The 11,333-nt window shown below is 44.5% G+C and overlaps 1 pseudogene; it reads right to left on the bottom strand.

Annotated features, from left to right (window-relative positions):
* Positions 1 to 2,123: 2,123 nt before the first annotated feature.
* Positions 2,124 to 11,333, bottom strand: part of LOC139382206 (Fanconi anemia group J protein homolog) — a 58,957-nt pseudogene continuing 49,747 nt past the window's right edge.

Raw genomic sequence — 11,333 nt, 5'->3', positions numbered from 1 at the left:
ACTCCAATAACCGTACAGTGCTACAGAACAACAGAATAACCGCCTATTAGGATGCTTTTAGGACATCTGCTTACCCTCTCCCATGGCACGCTTGTTGATACTGATGTTAACGAGGTGCCCAGTCACGTTCAGCCATGCAATTACATTAACTAATGATGCTAAGGCACTGTCGTACAGTGAGGCTGATGAGCAGAGAGGAGAGCTTTAATTTAATGGTTCGGTCGACCACTTTGGGCTCCTCTGTCAACCAATCACAGGTTAGGGATCGTTAGGGAGGTTTGTGTTCTAACGAGACAACATCCTGTCAAGCTAATGGGGCTTAATTTGCCAGACATCACTGTTCCCGCCTCCCTCCATCAAAAGTTTAGCTTCTTTAACCAATGGCATGATTGCTCATTTTCGGTAAACCCCAATAATCCAAACAAGGCCCTTAAAACCATGATCACAACTAATCCTCCTAACACTGTAAATTACCTTTTACTCTTCACAACATCGTTAAAACATTTTCCCCATTAAGAGGAACGGTTAGCATGTATGTGACAATATATGCCATTTGCTTTAACTGTTCGTAAACATAGATTACAGGCGTATATGTGAGGCAATAAATACATATTTACCAAGGTTTAATGGAAGCCATAATATCACATCAAACACAATACTACCTAGCTTTGGCAAAGAGGGCTGCAAGCCAGAAATTAAGAAAATAACCGCCACCATAGCAAAGACAGACAGGTAGAACTAATAAAATATAAACATAAAAACAGGTAATCGCACTACAGACTTGGGTTTGATCCCGGGCTGTATCACAACCGGCTGTGATAGGGAGTCCCATAGGGTGAGCCCGGACTTGAACCCAATCAAACATCTCTGGAGAGACCTGAAAATAGCTGTGCAGTGACTCTCCCCATCCAACCTGACAGAGCTTGAGAGGATCTGCAGAGAAGAAACGGAGAAACTCCCCAAACACAGGTGTACCAAGCTTGTTCCGTCATACCCAAAAAGACTCGATGCTGTAATCACTGCTAAAGGTGCTTCAACAAACTACTGAGTAAATGATCTGAATACTTATGGAAATGTGATATTTCCATTTTTATTTTGTAATACTTTTGCAAACATTTCTAAAAAACAGTTTTTGCTTTGTCATTATTGGGTATTGTGTGTAGATAGATCAGGGGGGAAACAAAGCACTGTACACCTTGCCAATACAAGGTGCTTTATTGACAGTTCAATCTACCCATCTGCACTCTTCCACATCAACACAAACCAAAACCAGCAAACATTATTTTATTCATCAATTTTCCATATCACAATTATTTATATTTACTGATATATAGTCACCCTGGAGCTGTTCTCAAAATGGATGATGGGGTTTCTGAGGTTTCTTGTGTTGCTGGAAAGGCCTTTGTGTGTTTCCCCAAGTCATTAAACACACGATACACATCCCACACCACACCTCCCCCCTCTAGTTTACATCAGACAATTACTTTATCATAGGATTGTACAGTAATTTTGGGGTAAAAACGGAAGAGTTCTATCTGTGTGAAGTCAGACATGCTGCCTCACCCCCCACTCCTCTCCTCACTCCAAATAACACATCTCATTAAAACACATAACGGGACAATGCTTCCATCGCGTTTACAGGAAAATAAAGACGCATTTCTTCTTGCATTTTAATGATGTGTAAATATAAGACAAAAATATAAGACTGCACGTTAACATTGCAATTTGTGCAACGTTCGTTAGCTCCAGACTGTTTAAACAGATAATGTCGGTCAGACGAGATGACCCAGCACCGCTGTCACGCTAGATAATGAGACATGATGATCTGAGAACTGGCTTTACTGAGCGTCTTGGTGTCTGTCTAATTGTCTATAGTCTATGGTTATAACCTGGAACCTGGGCCCGTGTTTATAAAGAGTTTCAGTTTGAATGCTGATCTAGGATCATGTCTCCCCTGTCCATATCATTTTAATAATGATTTAAAAAGAAGCACTGATTCTAGATCTGCACTACTAGTGAGCCTCTGAATACAGGCCCTTGTGCCTAGTCATCTACAGTTATAAACTGGTGTCTAGTCATCTATGGATATAACCTGAGGGACAACAGAGAATTAGCTGGTTAGTTTAGGATGCTTTCTGTCTGGACCTGGACAGCCTGCGTGTCCTGCTGCCTGTCTGCCTGTTCTGGCCCTGGGTCCCCCCTGGGTCTGACCCTGCGCCTGGGTCTGGTTCACCTCCTGTCCTTCTCCCTGACCTTGGTCCTCCTGTCTCTGGGTCTCTTGCTGTTGGGCCTTGTCACCACTTTCGCTGCCTGTCCTGTTCCCATCTCACACTGACACAGTCTCTACTAGCTGAGGGAGCAAGAGCGCCGCCCCTCTGGGTATCAGTGGTAATGACCGTTCCTGTGCCCCTGCTCTGGGCCAAACAGGTCCTCAGACACAGCCCGGGCTGTTCCGGTAGATAGAGCAAGGCTGGCCGCAAGCACAGTTCCCTCCCCTTTCATCGTCCAATGCAATGTCCTGGGGAGAGGCTCGGTCCACATCCTCTTCATCATCAAACATCTCAGGTGTGAAGATGCTCTGGTCTTCCTCTAGCAGGGTGGGATCGTCTGGGCTCTGGTCCTGGCTGGGAGGGGTAGCTGCCGGTCCATCCGTCCCCTTACGGGCCTTCCTTTCTGGGCAGGGGATCCAGACTTACATTCTCCTGGTTCTCCTTCTCCACAGAGTCAGGCCGCGGCGGGACGACCAGAGGACCACAACGCCGGCCTGGGTCCCGGAATATGGGGGGGTCTTGAAGTGGGTGGAGCTCACAGGGGTGGAGGTGGTGCAGGGGCCGTGGGTGGTGGAGACAGTGGGGGAGGGGCCTTGGGATCACTCTTCAGATGAGTGGAGGGGTGTTGCTGTGTCTGCTTCTGGTCACGTGCCCACAGAGAATACACACGTTATGGGAAACCATAGAAAGGAAAGACAACACAGTTGTATGAAGACTTATAATATATTTAGACATTCAGATGAGCTGATTGGAGCAGTCATCAAGTGTTGACAGTAAAGGTGAGAAAATAACGAGGAAAGTACATTGACGATGCCAACATTGGCCTCAAGGATCCTATATGCTGGGCCCGTAACAGCTAGGTTAGTGTGCAGTACACTGCACATGTTTAGTGGTTTAGGGGTGTGGGCAAAGGATGTCTTTCTGACTCTTATCCAGAACAGTGCAGTGGAGAAGAAATCACCACCACCGTCTCACGCTCAATATAACACAAACAATGGGCAATGTGATTTATTTAAAGCAACAGTCTAACATCTGCTCATCAAGCTGCTTGCCTCAGACCAACCCAGCATCACTCAGCCATGTATAAGGTCTCGTAGTAATGAGACAGATTGGTGCACATACAAACTCCCCCCACCTGATCCAGCTCCTGACACCCCCACCCACCCCTCAAAACGCAATTGACCAAACAGCTCAGCCTTACAGCGACCCAAGTAACGAGACAGACAATAGACTAGAGCTCTAGAACGGAGTGTATCCACTTAATTTATAAACCCAGTGACCTCATAGTACTATCATTCCGTTAGGTTCAGACCCCATGTTTTTCTATGGATCCATCCCCAGTGAGGTCCAAGGTACCATATGAAGCCTGATATCTCGCTGCATTTACACTCACTTAGCTTGACACCTATAAGAGGTTCTGCTGTAACAAACAGCGGAGGGTAGGATCAGAAGCAAAACGGACCTAAAACATATATACACAGCATTTTGTACATCAACATGTCTTAAGATTCCTAAAGAGGAAGAAATGTAAAATGATTTGACTAAAACCGAAGCTAAGAATCCTGAACATTGGTCAAATGAAACCCTTGCAGGAGGAAACGGCATGGGCATTGCTCCTCTACACCCCTAACATCCTTGTTCCATTACATTTATTTATCAGAGAAGTAGATCCAAAAAGCCTCACACATTGTTCCCCTGTTCCCATCCACTTTACTGGGACAGGACTGTTCATATAATACCATCCCATCATGAATAACAAGAGAGAGGAACACACCAGATGTTGGTCTGCAGTGAGGTCATGCAGTCGAGGTAGTGGGAGACCTTTGTGGAAGACTGACTGATGCAATGGACTCATTAGGAACCACTTATACAAGGAGTTAACGTAAAGAGCTCTGGATGAAGCTTTCGTATGTTTTTATGCACCAATCAAACCTCTGATAATCTACCAACTTCCCTGACATAACTTATTTATCTAATGTAATACATCTCTATACATCTCATCTGTGTTTCCATGGCTGATGGTGGACAGAGGCCACAGAGCAGGTGGGACAGAGACCATAGGGGGAACCCAGGACCTGACCCCCTGTAGCTGGGTGTGGGGCTCTGGGACCTGAGAGGTGGTAGTATGGTAGTGTGGTGCATCGTGGCCCAGAGAAGGCTGTCTGAGCTGGGGCTAGGACTGGGCCGACAGTGGGACAGATCTTCCACAGTCACTAGAGATTGACTGGCTGAACAGGATGGTGGTGCTGTTTAACATCTGGCTCCCTGCTCCATGGGTCTCTCCTGCCCCCTGTTGGCACCTGGAGAAGGTCATCAGCGACTGCATAGCACAGATGAAGGCGTTGTGGTGCCTGAAAAGGTTATGCACCCACTTGTACAGACCTGGTGTAAACAGAGACCAATCTTGTTAGTGGAAAATAAAATATAAAAACAAAATTATTCCTACTTTTCTAATAACACTTAATTTATCAACACTTAATTTATCAATCCTTAAAACCACAACACACCTCTATCTTGTGGACAAGCATCACCACCAAGTGCCCAAGATAAGAAACTACACATTGTGTCAGGCAACGGAGACAGAGGGTTTGTTTGAGTAATTCAAGCTCGAGTGGCTGCAACCTGCGATCATTAATTTCAGTACCTGAAATGTATTTGTTGGGGTTGTTCCCAATCCGGTCGTCTACCAGAATGAGGGCTCCCCAGTCATTCTTGTGTCTAATACACCTGTGGTAGTAAAAACATCTTCAAGTTCAGGTAGTAACCTCCTGGTTTTCAAAATGATCAAACATTTTATGCTTACTGATCATGAGCCTGATTTGTGAGCTAGGAAGAAGCCTCCTGTGATAGGATGAGTCGAGGACAGAGAAACAAACAAGAACACAAAGAGACCCGTACCTGACCAGGGCTTGGTTGAGGGCTCTGTAGGCCTGGATCTCATACCAGCGGGAGCCTGACAGCAGACCCCTGGCTTTACAGTGCTGGTCATTATACTTCATCTTCAGCTCCACCTGAAAACACAGCAGGAATGTTAGATGGAGACACGTCACAGGACAGGTTATCAGGACACTGCCATACTGCCACCAGACCAAATGAAAGCTGAAACAGAGCAGAACAGACAACGGGAGACAGACTGGTATGCTTACAAAGACATTGAAAGATTAATAGTAGAAAACATTTGTCCCGTTTATAAATCTGGTTATCTGAAGTCACTAGTCTGTTTCATATGGCAAGGATTTAGCATATCTCTGGCAGATCCATCACATTCGATAAGATATGGCAACCCTTTCTGTTTCATCTATCATGTGATGGGCAACATGACACAGAGTCTGCAATCCACCCTGATCCATAGTAGCATACTTATTTATGACTTTTGTGTCCAATTTCAATTTTAAAAAATGGTGCCGATTATTTCCCACTCAGTCAAGGCACTGTTTTTGTTTTTCCTGTCTTCTTCCAGAGGGTGGGGGTGTTATTGTTGTATTGTTTGCTGTTATCTGTCTGCTTGTAAAAATGAACATGTATAAATAATGTACTTTTATTATGTTACAGCCTTATTTTAAAATTACATGTTTTCCTCATCAATATACACACACACAATACCCCATAGCGACAAAGCTGAAACAGGTTCAGACCCTTTGCTATGAGACTCTACATTGAGCTCAGGTGCATCCTGTTTCCACTGATCATCCTTGAGATGTTTCTTCAACTTGATTGCAGTCCACCTGTGGTAAATTCAATTGAACGTGAACAATGTATAAAAATATTTCCCGCTATGCGCACAATTCTTCTCTAACATGATGACTAATTGATTTAAAGAAAATGTAGTTCAACACCGTACCGAAAGTTTCGTAAGAGAGCGCATAGATACAAAATACTAATCGCTAGTGTGAATACCGGCAACACGCTAAGACCAGCAAAACATTTAATCGATATTTAGTCGATCGATACACCCCAGACTTTTGGCCATCTGTTTCAGCTCGGTTTGTATTCCAGTTATGTAGTTCACTGTCTACACGTAAGGCACATTTCTTACAGACCTTTCCCGTTAGCTTTAAAAGGTCAACATTTAAAAATAGATTTAATAGGTTTCACCTACATTCTAATTAAACAGACAATAAATACTAGTCCACGAAGTGTTCTAGAATGCAGGAAAATGTGGGTCAGTTCAAGACGGTGATAGGGTAAACAAAAGTTTTCACACATGTCATTATAATCAAATCATTCATCTGAACTTTATTATAGCCTCAATATGATTGTACTTGACAGTTTTGATGAATTTCGAACGTTATAGGTGCGTTGGAAAAATGACAAGCTCACGAAATGCATCTGATTAATTCATTAGGAGTATGATTTACATTCATAATTTTAACCACAATGTAACAAATAAGCAAACTGGTTTTAACTTTAGCAAACATTGTCAACATTAAATGTCCTCACTTAGCCTATCTTCATCTCCCTCCTTGCACTGTATTCTCTACTTTTAGCACCCTGGTCAAAAATGGTGCGTGCCCTTGCAAGGTCAAAATGTCAGGTTCCCCCATTGAAATTGTCTTCAGGTCAGGAATCAGATTCAAATTCAGATTCAACGGGCCAATTTTTTTTCTGGAGGATGGTCAGGGGCCGAAACATTATTCCAAATAATTTGTAGACTTCAAATTGACCGGAAAAAAACACACATATATAATATTTGACTAAAACATCATTTCAAACCTAGCTTACATTTGGATATGATCACATATACAGTGCCTTTGGAAAGTATTCAGACCCCTTGACTTTTCCCACATTTTGTTACGTTACAGCCAAATGGCATGTCTTCCTAAAATGTCTTACAACACAAACTCTCTTTGTAAAATCGAAATTCTAAGAACGACAGTGTGTTGAATAGATTTACAGTGGATTCTAAACGTATTCAGACCCCTTGACGTTTTACACCATTTGTTACATTACAGCCTTATTCTAAAATTAATTTATATATTTTTTTACTCATCAATCTACACACAATACCGCATAATGACAAATCGAAAAACAGGTTTTTAGACATTTTGGATAATTTATTAAAAACAGATACCTTATTTACATAAGTATTCAGACCCTTTACTATGAGACTCAATTGAGCTCAGGTGCATCCGGTTTCCATTGATCATCCTTGATGTTTCTACAACTTGGAGTCCACCTGTCTATATATAGAGCAAAAACCAAGCCATGGGGTCGAAGGAATTGTCTGTAGAGCTCCGAGACCGGATTGTGTAGAGGCACAGATCTGGGGAAGAGTACCAAAACATTTCTGTAGCATTGAAGGTCCCCAAGGACACAGTGGCCTCCATCATTCTTAAATGGAAGAAGTTTGGAACCACCAAGACTCTTCCTAGAGCTGGCCGCCCGGCCAAACTGAGCAATTGGGGGAGAAGGGCCTTGGTCAGGGAGGTGACCAAAAACCTGATGGTCACTCTGACTGAACTCCAGAGTTCCTCTGTGGAGATGGGAGAAACTTCCAGAAGGACAACCATCTCTGCAGCACTCCACCAATCAGGTCTTCATGGTAGAGTGGCCAGACGGAATGGAGAAGCATGGTGGTCATCATGGGGTGTTATGTGTAGATTGCTGACGATTTTTTGTAATTTAATCAATTTAAAAAAAAGCTGTAACGTAACAAAATGTGGGAAAAGTGCCTTCGGAAAGTATTCAGACCCCTTGAGTTTATCCACATTTTGTTACGTTACAGCTTTAAAATTATATGGATTAAATAAAAAAAATCCTCAGCAATCTACACAAAATCATAACATTTGACTGAATCTTGTGTAGCCCAGAGCATTATCTTTGACATGAAGTGAGAAGGACAAATCGCTACTTGTCAGACACCCCAAAACCACCAAATGTGCTCCAGTGGCTGACAGGCTAGCCATAGCTGTGGGCCATCACCTGTGCTCGGACCTGCCATCCAGCACCTTTCAGGCATCAGGCAGGGCACATCCATTGAGAACTAATGTGATTCATGTGGGCTGTGGAGTGGGAAGGTGAGGGGCAGATCGGAATCTCAGGGGGAGACGCTAACCCCCTGTAACAAAAAAATAAAAAAGAGCCTGAAGAGGTTTATTGCCTGCCCAGAATTCCCCCTCAGACAGATCTGCTGTGAAAGGGGGAATAAAGGGGGCATACAGAGGAGATGAAGAAGAGCAGAGACAGGAGGTCGGAGGGGATCTAGGCAACACAAGTGATGAAGTTGATCTGGAAAACAGATCTGCTGTGAAAGATGGGAGGATAGAGCAAAAGGCAAAGAGATGGTGAGACAAGAGGTGGGGGGCAGAAAAGGTGGTCCAGTCAACACAAGACGAGCAACAAGCCATGCCACAAAAAGACCACGAAAGCATCCATCTCCATCAATTTGCATCCATCCATCAATTAATCTCTCCTGGATTTTCAGCGCTAACCTTTTGGGATTGACAAGTGAAAAGTTCATGTGGCGTCTGACGGGGGGGACATATGGGACATGCCAGCGAACAACAGGAACTGACAGGCAGGTGCCGTGTGTTCACAGCCCAGAGCACCATGTCCCCTAACGACACGGGCATGTACACACTGTTCCCCTCTCTGCTTTCTGTTCTGGCAGAGAGGTGTGTCATTACTGGACGTCATCATGGTCTGGATGAGTCCGTCCATATTTGGTCTGAGCCAAATAAAGAACAGGAATTAGATTCATTTAAAAAATAAAGAAAGAAACGCCTCACTAGACCATGTCAAAATGGACCTGCAGAAGCCACTCCATTTTCTTCCGGGCCAGATGTATACCACTCATGTCATGGGGGCTCACGAGGCGCAGGTTTAATGGCTGTATGGTGAGATGAGATGTCTCCTCCTGTCTGTTAAACACCAGAGGGCTTGATGCATCTGCTTCTGAGACCACGAACGAAAATGGCCAGTATCCCCGAGCAGCCAATGTCATCGAAATCCAATGGGAGTCCATTTCAGCGTCCCACCCCAAGTGAAAACCATATCTGACATGACAGGATGCATATGTGAAAAAGCCAATTCTAGCTTCTAGCGAATCTCCTTCTAAATGTGAAAGAAACTGCCAGATAGAAGAGATTAGTTAAAATGTCAGGAGATCGCTAGTCGCTCATTCGCTTTGGCCCAGTCCTCCCACCGCTACCTGTTCATGCTTAAAAACATACATTTGACCAGCAAGCATGGTTTGCAGCTGAGCGGACCGGTTTGCGTGTGCCCCCCTGGCAGTCCACCATCTTGTGCCTGTCAGTGAGATTGTGGAGCGCTCCATCTGCCTAATGTGGCAGAGCTGACAGCTGGGTGCCTCGTCCTCAGTGTGAGTGTAAGACGTGAACACAACCAGCACACACACACATTCTTACACCCCCCACCCCCTAAACTGTCTGGTCCTCCTCCTCCATAAAGTATCAAAGCAGAGACACGAGGTCTCTATAAAACTATGTTTGTGTCTTAAAATGTCTGCTGTACTCCTCATTAAGAAAACAGAGATGCCGTATCAGTGGCCTTTCATTGCCTGTTGAACCAGAGGATTGTTTCTCTCCCTCACACACGACTGTGTATTGTAAGACATGCCTGTTGTGGAAAAAACAACTCTACATGTGTATAATGTAACATTGTGTGCGTCCCAAATGGCACCCTATTCCTTATATAGTGCAGGGCTCTGGTCAAAAGTAGTGCACTAAATAGGGAATAGGGTAACATTTGGGATGCACTTTAAAATGTAATAGTAGCTTAGCAGAGCTGTCGGTGTGGAGGACTGTTTACAGTTCACCTTTGATCTCAGGCACGATAACAGGCTAGTAAACGCAGGGCTGCTCTGTGCTTTGGTTAAAACCTTAAAGTTTTGCTGAGAGTTGGGTCTGGGAAAAGCAGTCTAGGCATGAAGGTAGGCGTCCACAATACATGAGGGCTCTACATAAGCTATAGGGGGTGCATGTTTGAAATGTGGGACAGGGTCAGTGAGTCCAAGTTAACGTGTACTGAGAAGGGAATGTCTATATGTGCTTCCATAAAGGCATAAATGTTAAACAGCTGGGAGAGTAAGAATATATGTACTTTTGTGGCTGTGGGCAAGTGAGCGAGACCATTTGAGTGTAGTATAAGTGTAGTTGTGAGAGAAAGTGTGCACTACATGTGTGATATGAACATGCGTGCATGTGAGTGTGTATCTGACCCCTCTAAGATCCCCGTCATAGCCGAGGCAGCGTTGTGTTGCTGTGTACCTGTGGCTTCCTGCCTGCCCGGCGCCTGCTTGGTTGTTTTAGCGTAGCTGTCAGAGGGGCCGTGGGGACAAACAGTCACAATGACCTGGACCTGACAGTCATTAGTGTCATGTCCTGTTCCCTCTTCTGGTAATGGGGGTCAGCTAGCAGACTTTACCACCCCCTCAGGGCTCCTCTGGGGCCAGGACCGGCAGCTGACACACCAGGAGAAGAAAAAAATAAAAAGGAGAGAGCAAGAGAGCTGACATGCGGACTGCCATTTACACCATAGATGAGAGGAAAGAGAACTTTTCAGAAAATATCTGCTGTGCTGTTGGGTGAACCTGTTTCTCAGCATGAGTATCCCCCAGAAGCCCATAGCTCACGCTCTCTCTCTCTCTCTCCCCCCGCCCCCTCTTTCCTTTGGCCACATCTAGCCTACTCATCTCCCATCCCTCCAAGGCTACTCAAAATGTAGCCTGCAAAAAGGGAGCATGCGATCGGGCTACACGATAAGGCTAAATGCTGATGCTGGGCCTCGCGACCCTGACCTTAATTTGAACATACTCTACCTATCGTCTTCTGATTTCGTCCTTATTCGGGTGTAAATATGAGACAAAAAATGCACAGAAAGGTGTTATTAACCCTCCTGCCTCTGTATGTGGCTATCAAGATTTGCTCATCATCACCTAAGGCACTCTCACAATAAAGTCAGTACCCGCACGCGATGCATGCATACTAACCAGTCTTACAGGGGTTTACATGGTTTTGTGTACAAGGTGATAGAAATCTCCACGGCAGTACCAGTGTTTGAAAAGTCGGTTTAATAATACATTCCTATGGATATTTTTTCGAC

Source organism: Oncorhynchus clarkii, chromosome 24 (genome assembly GCF_045791955.1).
Source record: "Oncorhynchus clarkii lewisi isolate Uvic-CL-2024 chromosome 24, UVic_Ocla_1.0, whole genome shotgun sequence".
NCBI classification, from domain to species: Eukaryota; Metazoa; Chordata; class Actinopteri; order Salmoniformes; family Salmonidae; genus Oncorhynchus; species Oncorhynchus clarkii.
Note: the sequence above shows the minus strand (reverse complement) of the source record. Positions and strands in the feature narration are given on the sequence as shown.